The following is an 18,022-nucleotide window of genomic DNA, read 5'->3' on the forward strand; positions in this document are numbered from 1 at the left end:
TTGGGTAGAGGTTGAGTCAAAACAAATGTTTTAACCATGTGGGAAGGTTTGAATTAACCATTAATGGTTATTGGAGACTTTAGGGATTAAGTGGTTGAAGGTTGGAAGCCTTTAATGGTTTTCAAAGACTTTAAGGGTTTTAGTGGTTGAAGGTTGAAAACCTTCAATGGTTATCACAGACTTTAAGGTTTTTGAGAAGTGACTTCCCTTTGCTTAGGAATGTGACAAAGTTTAGAGGAGGGTTAGGTTAATTAGAAGCAACTAGAAGATTCTAGAAGGGATTAGAAAGGGGTTTGAGATTTTGCAAGTGGATGGAGGGATAATAGGATTTAATTGAATTAAATGATTTTCATTCAATTTGGTTGTAATTAAATAAATTTGATTTATTTAATTTGGGATAACTATTTAATTAAATTTGAATTTAATTAAAAGTGGATAGGGGGATTTAATTGAATAAAATGATTTATTCATTAAATGGTATAGTGAATTTAATTTAAATAAATTGAATAATTTATTTAATTAAATAGAGGAATGTAGATAGTTTAATTAAATTGGATTCAATTAAATAGATAAATGAACATAAAATATTCATTTAGGAATATGGTCATTTTTATACGTCTACATTTTGCCCCTCTTTGAAGTGACGTGTGTGCACATGTTATTTCAAAGAAAAATGATTGTTTTTGTGTTTTTATGATCAAATGCAATATTTTGTGTCGTTCTTTTGATTTGCAAGTCATGCCCCAGATTTGATGTGATGCCCTAGATTCGATATTTGATGTGATGCCCCCTCAGGAGATGAATCAATATTTTTTTGAAATTTTTTTGATTTAAATTGATGAAGTTCGTATGATGTGTAGGATTTCATGTGTGTAGAAAGTGTGTAAATTGATTCATCTCCCGATAAATTACAAATGTTTTGGTATAGGGAAGACCGCGACCATATTACAGGCCCAGTTAGCTAACCCTAATTTCATTTTCCTCCTATTAAAGGGGAAAAGGGCTTGATTTAAAGTCATTTGTGCTTGTTGACTTTTGAAGAAAGATAATTTGCTCTAGAGAGAAAATGCCTATTCCCTATCATAGACACCGTTTTGAGCGCGTTCGGAGGTACTGGAGACCAGTAGCGCGTGGACCACCAGTAAGTCAACATCTTTGACCCCTTTTGGATTTTTGGTTTTGTCATTTTTAGCTGTTTTTTGAATTTTAAAGTTCGGACAAATCGTTTTAGCACGTTTAAGGCATATATTAGCGCATACGCAGTGCGAAGTAGCGCATCAAGGTCAAATTTAGGGGTTGTGTCCGAAATTATTTTGCTAGCACATAGGTCATTTAAGTTAGCGTGTGCACGTGGAATAGCGCAGGTGTTGCATTTAGTAGCGCGTAGGAGGAACAGGGTAGCGCGTAGGACTAACCTAGCGCATAGGAGTCACAGAAGTTCGCATGGAGCAAGGGGTTTAGTGCGTAGGTATAACCTAGCGCATAGGGCTGAAAGGGTAGCGCCTAAGCAAAGGGGTTTAGCGCGTAGGACTAACCTAGCGCATAGGATGAAAAGGGGAGCGCTTAGGGAGGATAGATTAGCACGTAGATAGAGTCTAGCGCATGGGTTAGATTGGGTAGCGCAATGGAGCAAAAGATTAGCGCGTAGACAGAGTCTAGCACATAGGACAAATTAGATAGTGCATCGGTATAAAAGAGTAACGCATAGATAGAATCTAGCGCATAAGGCAGATAGGTTAGCGCGTAGGACAAGCAGTCTAGTGCGTGGGTTTGTTTTAGCGCATTGGAGGTCTGTTTTAGCGCATCCATGAAAAATTTGTAGTTTTGGCAGATTTTGAAAAGTTGTGGTTTTGTGTGCCTGTCGTGTTTTTGATGCATTTATCCAAGATGAGTATTTGTATAACTTGTTTTGATGTGCAATTTTCCAAGATATGTATAGATATCAAGTTGTTTGTGTTTATCAGAATATGATTATTTGCGTTATCTGTTTTAAGTTCAATGTGTATGAAAGCCTGAGTTGTTTTACAAGCCGATATGGGTTGGAAACTTGAGTTGTTTTACAAGCTCATATGGGTGGGAAACTTGAGTTGTTTTACAAGTTTATGTGATTGTGGTACTTGAGTTGTTTTACAAGTTTTGATATGGTTTTTGAGAACTTGAGTTGTTTTACAAGTTGATATGAAATGATAGGATTTTGAACTTTGATTGTAGATAAGAAAAAAAAATTCATGTTTTTGATGTAAGTTTTATTTTGATATCTTTGTGTTGATGTGGAAACTGATATTGGATATGTGTTGTTTGTTGACAGGAGCGATTGGGTATTGTACAGTCGAGGGAGAGATTTCCGAGACTATGGACGCTGATACCACGTCTATCACAGGCAGACTTGGATATTATTGAGAGATGCGAATTGACCTCTCTTCTAGATATGCCTCGATTTACTGTGAACCGGGGACTATTGACATCATTGGCAAAGAGGTGGCATAGTGATACGAACACCTTTCATTTTGCCACTGGAGAGATGACAGTGACACCGGAGGATTGCTACCGGATTTTGCGCATTCCTGTGGTAGGGGCACTACTACCCTACGAGCAAACAAAGGAGGGCGGCACAGAGGCACTGCGCCATATATTCCATGATGAGAGTGTCTGTGGTTATGAGATCCCTTGGCAGGAGTTCTTGGATCTGGATTATGCACCACTGCCATCGGTATTGGCAGGATTCATTGGAGGATTCCTTTGTCCTGATCGCAAGTCAAAGGGATTTTCAGTAGGATGGGGGCTGGTCTTGGAGCAGATGGTGACACAGGGTCGAAGATTTGCATGGGGGTCAGCGATGTTGGCCCATCTTTACAGGAGCCTGCATGAGGTAGTATACCTCGGTTATGGGAGTTTATCAGCAGGTGTTACTCTATTACAGGTATGGTGCTGGGAGCACATCCCAGTAGCGAGGCCATTGGTAGACAGAGATAGGCTCGTAGGTGCAGCATACGCCTATGGATACAGAGGCCTAGTTGTCCAGCGTAAGCTAGGCAAACTAGAGCACTGGAGGAGAGTTTTTGATGACATAGATATGGTCATTTGGAGACCGTATACAGGTTGTGAGGTGTGGGCAGAGGATGGGATAGAGATGCCTTTCGTTTTCATGACGAGGTATCTTATCGGAAGGACTTCGTTCGTTATTGAGCGGTTTTTGGTCACCCGAGTTTTGCGGCAATTCGGGAGGCAGCAGGGGATTCTACAGGGAGCGTGCTTGTATGCATGGCGGCAGCAGGATGTGGCCGATTGGGGGCCGACTATTGATAGTGTCATGGCCGTAGAGGAGTTTACAGGGTTAGCTGGACAGGTCTGGGACTATGCCCCAGAGATACAGGATGTCGGGATGACAGAGGAGTTCGCTCGTTTGTTTACTGCGCGGGCAGTGGCGAGGATCTCCAATCCCGAGGAGATGAGGCCAGCATTTGATTCGGATGGAGAGGAGGGAGGAGATGATGGAGATGATGAAGACGATGGAGATGATGGAGGAGGTAGAGGAGCCAGGGGGAGGTAGGGTGTGCAGCGGGCGGTACGGCAGGGTAGGATTGAGAGGGGGAGAGGAGGTTTGGCCATTGGAGCCGGGAGAGAGGGGAGAGTGACAAAGGTTTTGGCGGCAATGGGGGGTGAGGAGGAGATGGTGAGACCAGCTCAGAGGAGGAGGGTAGATATACTCCCACCTCCAGTACCGAGGACAGGGCGAGTGGGAGGGGTTCCTCCAGCACAGAGACCATTGCGGGTTCGAGTGCCGGGTCATGTAGAGGATGCACAGATCTGGACCTTACAGATTACTGTGCAGTAGCTGCAGGCACAGATTTTGACCTATCAGCGGCAGATTTCGTAATTGACCGTTGAGAGAGACACGGAGATAGAGCGGCGGGGTCGAGCGGAGGAGGCCTTGGCGAGTGTACAGAGAGCAGCGGCGGGTGGTCCATTGAGAGACACCCTGAGAGAGCTAACATGGAGAGTACAGGAGGTTGAGTATTATAGGTGGCATTATGAGGATGCAATACCCAGATAGTGACATGTAGCGAGTTTTGCACAGTCGAGATCGAGTCGATCTCGAACTACTGGGACACGATTTGAGAGCCGAGGAGTGACAGGGCCAGCGAGACAGGACCCTCCTGCAGATCCGGGGGCGAGTGTATCTGGAGCTAGGCAGGATCCTCCTGGAGATCCAGGGGCAGGTGCATCCGGAGCGAGACCATCTCCATCAGGGGATAGTCACACTTGAGAGACATGGCCTCCATTGTTTTTTTTGGATTTTTGCATACTTTGTAGTGGACATATTTTTGAGACACATTTTGTAGATTTTGATCATTTTTTGAGAGATATATATATACGGAGCACCATTTTTGATCGATGTGATGTGTTTATGGATGCATTTTATGTGTGCTACTTCCTTTCATATGATGATGTAATGCTTACATATATGATGTAATGTGTGATGCAGGATGTATGTTTTTATATGCTATGAGATGTATCTTGAAAATGAGATGTATGATTTAATATGTTGTTACATGTAATATGAAATGATGTAATAATGATGTAATAATAATATGGGATAATAGTGTAAAATGATGTGCAACTAATTGTAAAATGATATGCAACTAATTGTAACATGATATGCAACTAATTGTAAAATGATATGCAACTAATTGTAAAATGAAATGCAACTAATTATTTTTGGAGCATCTCTCATTCTGTATTTGCCATCCGATATAACCATTTATTTGCTTTCTTTGTAAATATCATCATGGAGCATTTATCAATTTTTGGATATGTTGAAAATTTATATAAGCATAATGGTATAATTGAACCATAATGACCTGAGTAAAATTTACATGATATTTGATTTTCCAAGATAGCACAAGCGTCAAGGTATAATTGAACCAGGACGACCTGAGTGCGTATTGCGGAAACATACAAGATTAGATCATTTATATGCATGAAATGGAATCAGGCCTTCAGTGATATGGATCACGTCTCGAGGCAAATATTCACACAATACAAGTGATCGCCTCCCAGACAGAAGACTAAGAAAAATTTTGGAAATTCCTCATGATCTCTGGCTGTGAAGCTTTTTATGAGATAAAGAGAAGATTCCAATCAAATTAAAAATTTCAAAATGCAAAATAATCAAGACCTTAATGTGATAATGCAACATTTAGTACTTCAGAAAATCATCCATTTTTAAGTTTCTTGTGTATTGTTTTTTGTTTTAGTTGTTGCGATGAAGTGTAGTTGTGTTTGTTGGATGTCTTGTGTCTGAGGTTTTACAATAGTTGGCATGTCTTGAATGTTTGCAAGTTTTTGAACAGTTTAATGCCCCTAGATGAGTGTTCTTCTGGATATGATTATGTACAGTGATTTCCAAGCCATGGTGAAATGCGGTAGATGAATAACTCAGGATAGTGACTACGCTAAGTATGTCCTGAATGGATATATGCTAAGTGTCGGGCGATGGCCGATAGTGTGTTGATGGATAAAATGGCATGGATATAGATAAAGGAGCCGTTCTTTCACAAGGGCGCCTGTTTACCAGGTTTTCACCATTTGTTTTTATTGTACTTTGTATTTTTGCTTTTTCTGGATTTTTTTGATTTTTTTTTTTTGGCTTTTTTTGGCTTTTTTTGGCTTTTTTCGTGCACTAGGCTACCTTAAGTATAGTACTTCTTCAGATGAATGTTGTTAGTTGGATCATCAAGCACATCTCCTTCAAAATTTGTTAGCTGATAGGCACCTGATCCATAGACTAATATGATGACATAGGGACCCAACCAATTAGGTTCAAATTTCCCTTTCTTTTCTCTATCTTGCTGGTTTCTTGGACTTTCTTTTAGGACTAGATCACCAACCTTGAAGTTACGAGGAATGACCTTATGATTGTAGCTCCTGCACATGCGTTGCTGATATGCTTTGAGATGAGTATAAGCATGTTGGCGTCTTTCATCTAATAGTTCCATTTCTTGCAGTCGGTTAACTCGATACTCTTCATCTGGGATCAAACCTTTCAAAGAGACTCTAAGAGATGGAATTTCTACCTCCAAGGGTAAAATAGCCTCTGATCCATATACCAATGAATATGGTGTTGCCCCTGTAGGTGTGCGAATGCTAGTCCTGTAGGCCCAAAGTGCTGGATTGAGTTGTACGTGACAATCTTTGCCTACAGCATTCACTGTTTTCTTGAGGATTTTTAAGATCGTTTTGTTAGATGCTTCTGCCTGACCATTTCCTTGTGGATAGTATGGTGTAGAAAACCGATGTTGGATTTTGAATTTTTCACATAGTTCCTGCACATCTTGGTTTTTGAAAGGTCGTCCATTATCTGTGACGATTGAACTTGGAATACCATATCTGTAGATCAGATAATTTAGGATAAAAGAGACAATTTGTTTCTCGGTCACTGTGGTCATGGGAACTGCTTCGATCCATTTGGTAAAGTATTCTGTTGCAGTTATAATGAACTTGTGTTCATTTGAAGATGAAGGATGTATTTTGCCTACCAGGTCCAATCCCCACTGACAAAAGGGCCAGGATGTGGTAAATGGTTGCAGTTCCTGTGCTGGTGCATGTATCAGATTGCCATGGATCTAGCATTTAGGACATTTCTTGGCGTAATGATATGAGTCTTTCTCCATTGTAGGCCAGTAGTATCTCATTCGTAGAAGCTTTTTAGCAAAAGTAGTGCCACTTGAATGTGTGCCACAAATACCTTCATGAAGCTCGTGTAAAGCTGAAGCAGAATCATTACGACCAAGACAACGAAGAAGAGTACCATCTAGACCTCGACGATATAAGGTATCAGCGGTAAGGGTGTAACGGGCAGCTTGTCAGATAAAGTTATGTTTTTGGTTACGGGATTGGTCAATGGGTAAGATATTATGCTTGAGGTAGTCGTATATCGATCCATATAGCGGAGAATCGGAACCAGTCAAGGCATAGATAACATGGGTTTCGGAGTGGTCATAGGCAGGGGAGAACAGCTGCTCTACCAGGAACTCATAACGACTCTGTTGCTCAGGAATTTATAGTAGCGAAGCGATTGTAGCCATTGCATCGGCTGCTTTGTTGTTCAACCTTGGTATTTGCTCAAAGGTGATGTGCACAAAATACTGTTTGAAGTCATCCACCATTCGTTTGTAAGGTAGTAGCTTGTCGTCCTTTGTCTGATAGTTGTTATTAATTTGATTAATGACCAGTTGTGAGTCTCCATAGACTTTTAACTCTGTGATTTTCCATTCGACGGCCATTTTGATGCCAATGACCAGTGCTTCATATTCAGCCACATTATTTGTGCATGGAAACATAAGTCTGTATAATTTTGGCATAGTGTGTCCTTCAGGAGTGATGAACAGAATGCCGGCACCTGAACCATGTTGAGTATAGGATCCGTCAAAGTATAGGGTCCATTGTTTAGTAGAAAGAGCGAGTACATCCTTGTCTGGAAATTCAACCTCCATGGTTTGTTTGCCTAGTAGCGGTGCTTCGGCCAATTGATCTGCAATTGCTTGTCCTTTGATGGCTCGTCTTTCTGTGTATTGGATGTCGAATTCACTGAGAATCATGACCCATTTAGCCAATCGGCTTGTAAGAGCGGCTTTGCTGAGTAGATATTTGAGAGGATCAATTTTTGCAACTAGCTTTATGGTGTGTGCTAGCATGTAATGTCGGAATTTCTGAGATGCAAAGACTACTGTTAGGCAAGCCTTTTCAATAAATGTATAGTTGAGCTCATAACCATTCAATGTTCTACTGATGTAGTATATGGCACGTTCCTTTCCTTGTTGATCTTCTTGTGCCAATAGTGCCCCCAGTGAAATATCTGTTGTTGAGATATATAGAATAAGTGGCTTTCTGGCAACTGGTGGTACTAGAACTGGTGGATTCATCAGATACTATTTAATTTGGTAAAAAGATTCTTCACTTAGCCTCCCATTTGAAGGGTACATTTTTGTGTAGCAAATGGTTAAATGGTAGACTTTTATCTGCTAGCTGAGCGATGAATCGCCGGATTGATTGAAGTCGTCCCTGTAGAGATCTGAGTTGACTGATATTTCATGGTGGTGGCATTTCCATGATGGCTTGTACCTTTGCTGGATCAACTTCAATACCTTTAGCTGATACTATGTAGCCTAGTAACTTGCCTGATGTAACCCCGAAGACACACTTCTTAGGGTTGAGTCGGACTTGGAATTTTTGCAATCGATCAAAGATCTTTGTTAGGATGCCGAGATGTTCAGCTCTGGTGAAGGATTTTGCTAGTAAATCATCCACATAGTCTTCCATAAATGTGTGCATCATATCATGGAAGATGGTTGTCATTGCTCTTTGATAAGTGGCCCCTGCATTCTTTAAGCCAAAAGGCATGACATTCCAACAGTACGTCCCCCAAGGACAGGTGAATGCTGTTTTATCTTGATCTTCAGGAGCTATCTTAATTTGGTTATAACCTGAGAAACCATCCATTAGTGAGAGCATTGCATGGCCTGCTGTGAGATCTACAATTATGTCGATACTTGGCAGAGGAAAGTCATCTTTTGGACAAGCTTTGTTAACGTCTCTGAAGTCAGTGCATATTCTGATACTACCATCCGGTTTTGATACTGGAACGATATGGGATATCCACTCTACATAGTCAATGGGTCGGATGAATCCGATGTCTAATAAATTTTTTAGTTCAGTTTTGACCATGAGTGCCACCTATGGATTCATCTTCTGTAGCTTTTGCTTGACTGGCTTAACTCCGGTAGAGATGGACAAGTGATGCATGATTAAGTGTGGATCTACTCCGGGCATATCAGCATATGACCAAGCAAAGTTGATTTGCTGTTCTTTAAAGAAGATGATGAATGCCAATCTTTCTTCCTCTATTAGAGATTCTGCAAGATGTATATTTCTGGCTGCTTCTATAGTACCAATGTTGATTGATTGAGTAGGCTCAATCAATATGGGTGATCGCTCATGAAAGTGCTCAGGAAGAGTGTCAAGTCTCCCATCGTTAGGTGCCTTAAAAAGGTTTTCACCCTCTGATGCGTCCTTTATTTTTACTTTTTTATGATCTAGAGTTGCCATTGACTGGTTTTCAGCATTAGATTCATCATTTGATGCATTTTTGCGACTGAGAGACTTGGCACTCCCTGATTGACAGATATCATTATTTCGTTCACTCGTAGAGCCTGTTTCCGAATTTACGGTACATAGGTAATGGACAATAGATGCATCATCTGGGAAAATAGGTATATCACTTGTTTCAGGTTCGTCCCAGTCGATTAGGTCAGGAAAGACAAGTGGTAAGGAATCGTTGGGTGGATCAAGTTCGGCTACCGTAAGTGTTAGGATAGAGTTTTCATCGTGCTGGGTTTTTGGTTTAAAGAAATTTAGGATTGCGTCGAGGTCCTCGATGGTATCATCTTCCACATATATTTGTTCATAATGTTTCTGTTCACTTTTCAGAGCGTCATAGATATGTTGTGGTCCAAATTCAAGAGGTCTATCCTCCGCGTTATGTTCTTCCTGAGAAAGGGATATAGAATCAGTATCATCCAGGATATCAGTAGTAGCATTGGAGCAGGTACCCCATTCATATTCATTGGAATATGTTTCATAGGCATCATCCCAGATTCTATCTGTGCTATAAACAGGGGTGTTGTACGGTGAAAACAAATCTTTGATGATGGATACTATTTTGATATTTTGTGTTGATTCTGTATCAGATCCATTCTCTACTTGCTGGATTTGTTCATAGATTGTACTTCTTCGGGGAGTAATAACGGTATTTGAAGATGTCCTGATTTGTTCTTGAGATATTGGTGTTTGAATATGAGCTACTGTTGCAGATAGGGCCTTCTTATGACTTAGAAGTTTTTCCTGATGTAACTTCTAATCTTGACGTTCCCATGCCTTGTGGATTGTTTCTGTTGATTCAAAAAGTGCTTCCTGCCAGGAGTCTGCTTTGTACTTCTTCTTTTCCTTCCATTGAGGTTTGATAGGTAGGTGAGGCGGCCGCTTTAATAGGAATGTGAGTTTAGAGCCCAATACTGCTTTGTTTCTGATAGGTTGTGAAGGAAGATTGATAGGTTCAGTAACTCCCTCTTTGCGTTTGCCAATAGGTCCTTTACCGTCATATCCCATTTGCTTCATGATTAAGTAGCCTTTTCCATATATGTGTGTTGGTAGCACAATGTCTAGAGCAGCTGCTCTATGATTTTCTTCTTCATCTTTGTATAACCAGCTAAGAATATCTTTGTCTTCTGATTCATGTGCTAGAGTACCCAATTGGATGAAAGTACCATCAAATTTAGTGATGGGCTGAGTAGCCAGTTGTGTTGATGTAGTAGGCAAACCATGCGATCTAGGTGAGGTGGGCAATTTTTCCAAACATAAAGGTTCCAAAGAGTATTCTCCCATGCCTTGGTCTTTGATTTGCGTTTTCTGCTTGAAGTCTCCCCATAAGGAGTTGGATTTTGCTGTATATGGATCTGATGTTGAAGATTGCTGCTTTTCTCTATTATGAGGAACCAAACTATCCTAGGCTGCCCCCATTGCATTGCAATGTTGAAATGGATTATGATCAGTAGATATGGAGATTTCTTGTCCATCATAAGGAAACTTGACACACTGGTGATATGTAGAAGGGACTGCTTGCATTTCATGTATCCAGGGTTGTCCTAACAAAATATTGTAGGTTAGATCGATATCTAAGACTTGACAAATAGTATCCTTTTGTACTGGGCCTACTTGAATAGGTAATATGACTGTGCCTTTAGAGGACCGTTCCTCATCATCATATGCTTTTATGGTAATCTTTTTGCAAGGATCAATAGATTCTTCTGAGAAGCCTAATGCACGGATAAGCTTTAAAGTACAGATATTAAGGCCGGCTCCTCCATCTATTAGGACTCTCTTGACTCGGTGTTTGCAAACAATGACTTCAATATGGAGAGGGGTATTATGCGGATGACTCAATGAGGTATTGTCGTGCTCTAAGAAGGTGAGGTTGTGAGATCCTGTCATATGGGCGACCATGGCTTGAAATCTGTCTGTATTCAGGTTTTGAGGTACATTTGTTTCCAATAATGCTTGCTCTAATATGTCTTTGTGTCTTGGAGATAGTTTCAACAATTCCAGGATAGATATCTGAGCCGGAGTCTTGCGTAGTTGATTAACTAAGTCGTATTGGATCTTTGGTGTGGTAATTGGAAGTGCAGTGTGTCCCTTCAAGACATATTTCTGAGTCCGGGTTGTTACATTGACAGATTCATGATCACGTTTATCTCGAATGGTTATAACATTGACTTGATGGTCTTCGGCTGATATGTGATTGATTGTGTTGTTGTAGATGTGATTAATACGAGCTCCGCGTGTATCATTTGAAGTTGATGCTCCATCTTTGTTGTAATTTGGGAGAGGATTTTTGAAGGCTTCGTGATCATTATTTGTTTTGAGACCATCTACCATTAAGTCACCTCGATCGATCATGTCCTGGATTATGTGTTTCAATCTCATGCACTCGTTTGTTCTATGACCCTTGTTGCAATGGAAATCACAATAGTGTGAATCATTCCACCAAGGTGGTTTGACTGGGGGTTCATAATTGTTGAGTGGTGGTAAAGAAAGAACCTTGTTTGCCAAAAGTTCTCTGAACACGGATTCTAGTGATTGTCCCAGTGGTGTGAAGATACGCTTTTGGAAATTGTTTGTATTGTTGTGTGGATTGTTGTTAGGTCTCGGATTCATGTTTTTGCCTCGATTATCGTTGGTGTTGTTGGTGTTGATTTGTCCTTGATCAGTGTTTTGCGCATACGTATTAGCACTGGGAGTAGCATTTTTAGCATTTTTCGTGTTCTGAGGATTTCCAGATAATGCAAGGACTGGTTGTTTCGATTTAGGATCATGTGGTTCATTGTTGCTTTCGTTTTTGTTTCGAGTCCAAAATCTAGATTTGTCAAAGTTGGTGTTGTTTTGGTTATTGTAGTTTGATGAATTTGTTCCTTCCTTGTAGAATTTGAGTGTTCCCTTTATGACACAAGCTTCCTCTACTTGAATGCCATTTTCAATCAATTTGGCAAAGGATGGTATGCATTGAAGTTTGAGTCTGTAACTCATTTCGCCATTTAAGTTATCAATGAAAATTTCCATTTTCTCCTTTTCAAGAATATCGCGAGGATATCTAGATACCATGCGTCACCAACGCTGAAGGAACAACATGAATGTATCATTGTTCTTTTGTTTGGTGTTGCAAACATCTAGCATGGTTATGGCATGTTGGATGTTGTAAGAATAGTGGGTGATGAATTTGTTAACCAATTCGTCAAATGATCTGACAGGTGGTGTAATCTTGGATAACCATTCCATTGTTTGTCCTCCCATGCTTCTTGGGAACAACCTCATTAGATAGGTGTCATCATGAGCAAATTCAAGACTCATGGTGCAAAATTCTCGAACATGATCCCGAGGATCACCTTTCCCATTATATTTATCAAATTTGGGAATGTCTGAGTTTGGAGGAAAAGGTACCATGTTTAAGCTTCTATCAAATGGATAAGGACAAATTTCGTTTACAGAGTACCGCACTGTTGTCCCTTGTTGCATATCCTGTATTTGCCTTTGTAACATTTGCATTTGTTGAGTAAGAGCAATCAAGGGTGCATTGTCTTGCCGAGGAAAAAGTTCTTGCCTAGTATTGGCTCTTAACTGAAAGGGAGTGGTAAATGGTATAAGTTGCTCTGGTGTTTCTAGTTCAGGTATATGCATTTCTGGTATGCGTTGTTCTAGAATGTGTTGTTCAAAGTTATGTTGTTCAGGTATGTGAGTTTCTTCTCCTCAGTTTTGTTCTTGAGATGCATATTGCCGGGATTCGGTTTGAAAAAGATTTGGGTCAAAATCTTCCGGAAGTTTAACGCCCTTGCTTGTGAGCATCAACAAATATTTTTCCTTGTCATTTTCTATGAGCTTTTCGACAAGTTTTTGGAAGGCGGGATTTACTTGGCATTCTCTAAGAAGGGTGTTGGTAATTTCAGGTTCTTCTACAGGTGGAACTTCAAAAGGATTTGATAATCTTCGATTCATACTTGATTCTGCGTGTGCCTCGCTTTGTTTGTCTCGTTGAGAGCGAGTAACAGGCATTTTTAGTAGAAGCTTTCAGTGATGAAAGGAACAAAAGCCTCTTCGATGTGTTGTTCGGGCGTTGGTGGTTCTGGTCGAGATGTGTTATATGTGATGCACTCATTGGGTAAGAATGCGGGATTGATTTTCCCACCTCGGTTTATCTTTTGATTAAAAGCAGACTTTTGACAGTATGCTCTTGTTTTCAGGGGTTCTCTATCAAATTCGCTAGATTTGTTTTGGATATAACGTTTGATGTGATGAAGAAATACCCGATGAGATTTGAAGAGTTGACGATTGATGTATAAAAACTTGTTTCGCTTGATGAATTTGGAAAAGCTAGGTTGTTGTTTCTTCAACGTGATGTTACGATAGAGGTTCTTTCTTCTCAAAATAAGGGGATTAGTCATGCATGAGTGATCAATGATTTCCTTTGATTTGTTTGGATTTAGTTGATTCTTGTTTTGAAAATTTCAAATTTTACTTTATCAGAATGAAGGTTTAGATATCCCTTCACGATAAAGTGTGTCAAATGATATGGATAAGAAGTTTCCCGATCTGGAAACTGGATTTTGACAATTTGAAAATTTTTAGACAAGTGTTTGTGAGATAAAATCCGTAAGATGTTAAAGGATTTGATTGATACTAATGATGAAAATGTTCCGGATTATGATAGGAAAGACGTCCTCTATTGCTTGATTCGTTTTCGGATTCTGACAACTTTGTTTGACACAAATTTGACTTGAGAAATAGTTTTAATGATTTGTTTTTGTCACTCTGGTTTGATAAAAGATGTGTTTTTATGAAAAACTGTTTTCAAAGTATTTTCGAAATTTTCAAAATTTTTGATTTTTCAACTCTCTGTTTTTCTACCTTTTCTCACGCGCTAAAGCAGAGGTTTGATGCGCTACCTAATTTTCCTGATGCGCTAAAATGTTTCTCACACGCGCTAGTCTGCCCCCGGTTACGGGCTAAAGTATTGATTCTGGAAAAATTTTGTTTTTGACTGTGAAAGATGTACGCGCTAGACTGGGCTTCAGAAGCGCTAACTGTTTAGGCCAATGCACTAAAATAGGCTTTCTACGCGCTAAAATGTTTGTTTCACACGCTAAGATAGGCTTTTTGAAATTTGCTGTGAAATTTGTTTGGAAAACAACGCGCTACACTGTGCCTCCTACGCGCTATCTATTTTGGTTAATGCGCTAACTTTGGTTACCTACGCGCTAATGTTTTCCTGATACGCGCTAGAATATGTTTTGCATGCACTAAAGGATTGTTCTCTGTTTTGCTTTGCAGTTGAAACGCTACTGTTTTTGTTGTACACGCTATTTTGTGTTTTGAATGCGCTAAAAGATCTGTTACACGCGCTAAGATGTTGCTCTTATGCGCTAAAATGCCCTGATTTTTCCTTTTGGTTGTTTCTGTGAGGATTTTGATTTTTGTTGAGAGAAATTTTAAGTATGATGGATGATTTTCTGAAATACAAAATGCAAGCATGGCACACAAAGTACAATCATTTCGCCTAATCTAACAGAAAGTGTATGTTCTGTCGCAGATGTGTTCAAATCCCCAATGTTTTAACAGGTTGGATACAAAATAAAACACTTCAGAAAGACTCTTTATTCAAGGGTCATAAGTAACATCATAGCCCACTAGTCTCGATACTCCGTCAGCTCAAACAGTCGTGTCACCCCCTAGAGGGCACCCATTTTTTTGCCTTTTGCCAGAAGTTAACCCAAAGTGAATTGCTTCACAGTTGAGTAGTTATCTTGGGAGATATATGGTGAGTAATCTTGGGGGCGGATTCTTCCCCACCCTTGCACTATGATGTTACAAATGTTTGGATACTGACTCAGCTCAAAGTTTCTAATGCTAAGATTCTTAATCAGGCTTCCCGTTCGGCCGTCAGTGATAAACTCCCTCAGGAGGCTTCCCAACCTTTAGAACAAAGGTTTTACGTATCTCGAGGATACTAGGGGAAGGCTAATCACTGCGCGCAACCGTTGAAAAGGACTTTCGTCACTTTCCACATTTGATTATAGTGGGTTGGAATTTTTGGCGTCAAATTCGTTCCCCACTTAGGTCGTTCCCTTAACACCGGCCATAAACGGCTTTAAGAGTTGATTGCAACTCTTTGGGAAGGCAGGCCTGCTAAAGGTTTTAACTGCTTGAAATACTGAAAGCGTAAGAGTGGTTTGGCTTTTTGATCACCCAGTTAAGGGGAGAGCATATACCTTCCACTTTCGAGACAAGGCAAATAAGTTTGTTCTTTTTAAACTCCAAGACAATAATTTGCTAACTTCTATTTGGAGATATTGCTCCAAAAAGCATGGTGTTCTTTTTAATCCTTCATAGAAATAATTGTCTAATCTATGGAAAATAAATCGTCAACAAAGCAAATTCGATTTTTGAGGTCAACAAAAGAAAAACATTTTTGCTGTAAAAGCAAACTTCCTCGCTTTACCTGCAAGAAATTGTTAAAATCCTGCAAATAAACAGAACGAGAAGACGGTTAGTTTGTTTCGGGGGACTTCCACAAGTCTAAAATTTTGAAATCGGTTACAAAAAATCTTTTTGTTTGTTTTGTTTGTGATGCGCTACAGAATAAATTGTACGCGCTACAATACTCGTCGGATGCACTACAGTTTCTTCTCCATGCGCTATTCTATTGCCCTGATGCGCTACTCTGTCTGTCGTACGCGCTAATTCTGTGTTTTGATTTTTCCCGCGATCCGTTATGCAGGAAAAATTTGAATCTTATGCGCTAACTGTTGGTTTCAACGCGCTGGAATATGTATGGAAAGCGCTAAAAGGTTAGGTGGATGCGCTAATCTGTTAGGTCAATGCGCTAATCTGTGTTTCGTCGGCGTCGACACCTACAGGAAAATTTGTCAAATAGTGTCATGTGCTGAGGAACCGTGTTTACGTGCTAAGACAGAAAGTACACGCACTAAACAGTAGGCTAGAAGCGCTAAACTGTTGGGCGGATGCGCTAAAATGTCTTTTCGACGCGCTAATTCTGGTTTCCCGCGTACCTGCAAAAGTCATCAAATTCAAAAAACGATGTGTTATTGGGGTTCGAGCCCCACGGTGGGCGCCAGAAATGTATGCGGGAAAAGTGGGCAAATAAAACTTAATATGTGAAAAATACGAGAAATACCAATCCACGCACACACACAGGACTTCTTGATGCAAGCTATAGAGTAACCTAGTGTTACTCAGCTTCCCAAGGAGGGTCCCATGGTTCTCTATCTCACAATGTCCCTCAAACCAACGTTTTTGCTCTCAGATTATTGAGCAAAATGGTTTGGGATGGCAAATATGAGAACGAGAGATGTTTTTAATTGATTCTAGTATGAGATGGATGTTAAGCTATGTATGATACTAAAATGCAATAAACTAGATGATAAGATGACGAGGTTAGTATGAATACTATCCTAGCATACTATATTTAGTCTATGATTGAGCTAAAATGATAAAGAAAGTAATTTAAGCATGCATATTAGATCTAAAAGAGGCTAAATGAAGAGCATAAAGATGATGAAAAAGCTTGAAAGTATTTGAGCATAAGTATAATGCTTCAAATTTGAAAGATGATTGTTAAAAATGGAGGAATGAGAGCTTTATTTATAGCACAAACAGAGCAATGGATGGTCAGGATTGAAAGGTTTAATCAAGGGCCAAGTTTGAAAGTTGGGGATCCATGTGCACAATTTGCACCAATGAAATGATGACAAATGTCAACACAGGATTGGGTTGAAAGAAGAGGTTGGAGGTATTAAAGGCCTGAGGAGACCTCATGGTTATCTAAAGGCTAAGGGTCAAGTCTAAGTTAGGTTTACCCAATGAATTAGGATCTAATCCAAAGATAAACCTTTGTGCAAATGATTAAGAGATAATCATGGTCAAAGCATTAATGACCTGATGAGACCCTTGGGTTGGGTAGAGGTTGAGTCAAAACAAATGTTTTAACCATGTGGGAAGGTTTGAATTAACCATTAATGGTTATTGGAGACTTTAGGGATTAAGTTGTTGAAGGTTGGAAGCCTTTAATGGTTTTCAAAGACTTTAAGGGTTTTAGTGGTTGAAGGTTGAAAACCTTCAATGGTTATCAAAGACTTTAAGGTTTTTGAGAAGTGACTTCCCTTTGCTTAGGGATGTGACAAAGTTTAGAGGAGGGTTAGGTTAATTAGAAGCAACTAGAAGATTCTAGAAGGGATTAGAAAGGGGTTTGAGATTTTGCAAGTGGATGGAGGGATAATAGGATTTAATTGAATTAAATGATTTTCATTCAATTTGGTTGTAATTAAATAAATTTGATTTATTTAATTTGGGATAACTATTTAATTAAATTTGAATTTAATTAAAAGTGGATAGAGGGATTTAATTGAATAAAATGATTTATTCATTAAATGGTATAGTGAATTTAATTTAAATAAATTGAATAATTTATTTAATTAAATAGAGGAATGTAGATAGTTTATTTAAATTGGATTCAATTAAATAGATAAATGAACATAAAATATTCATTTAGGAATATGGTCATTTTTATACGTCTACAGGGGTAATATGGCATGGAGAAATGATGGGAAATATGGAAGCGGACATAGAGTTCATGAACATCCTGATTTTTTACGGGACGCCCGTTATCAGTGATAATAGAAACAGGAATACCGTATCGACAAATGATATAGTTGAGGATGAACGTAGCAATCTGTTTTCCAGTGACTTGTGTAAGAGGCACGGCTTCAATCCATTTTGTGAAATACTATGTGGCAGTGATAATGAATTTATGACCATTGGAAGAAGGAGGGTGAATCTTGCCTATGAGATCGAATCCCCATTGACAAAAGGGCCAAGGAGATGCAATTGGTTGAAGTTC

Source organism: Cryptomeria japonica, chromosome 4 (genome assembly GCF_030272615.1).
Source record: "Cryptomeria japonica chromosome 4, Sugi_1.0, whole genome shotgun sequence".
Lineage (NCBI taxonomy): Eukaryota > Viridiplantae > Streptophyta > Pinopsida > Cupressales > Cupressaceae > Cryptomeria > Cryptomeria japonica.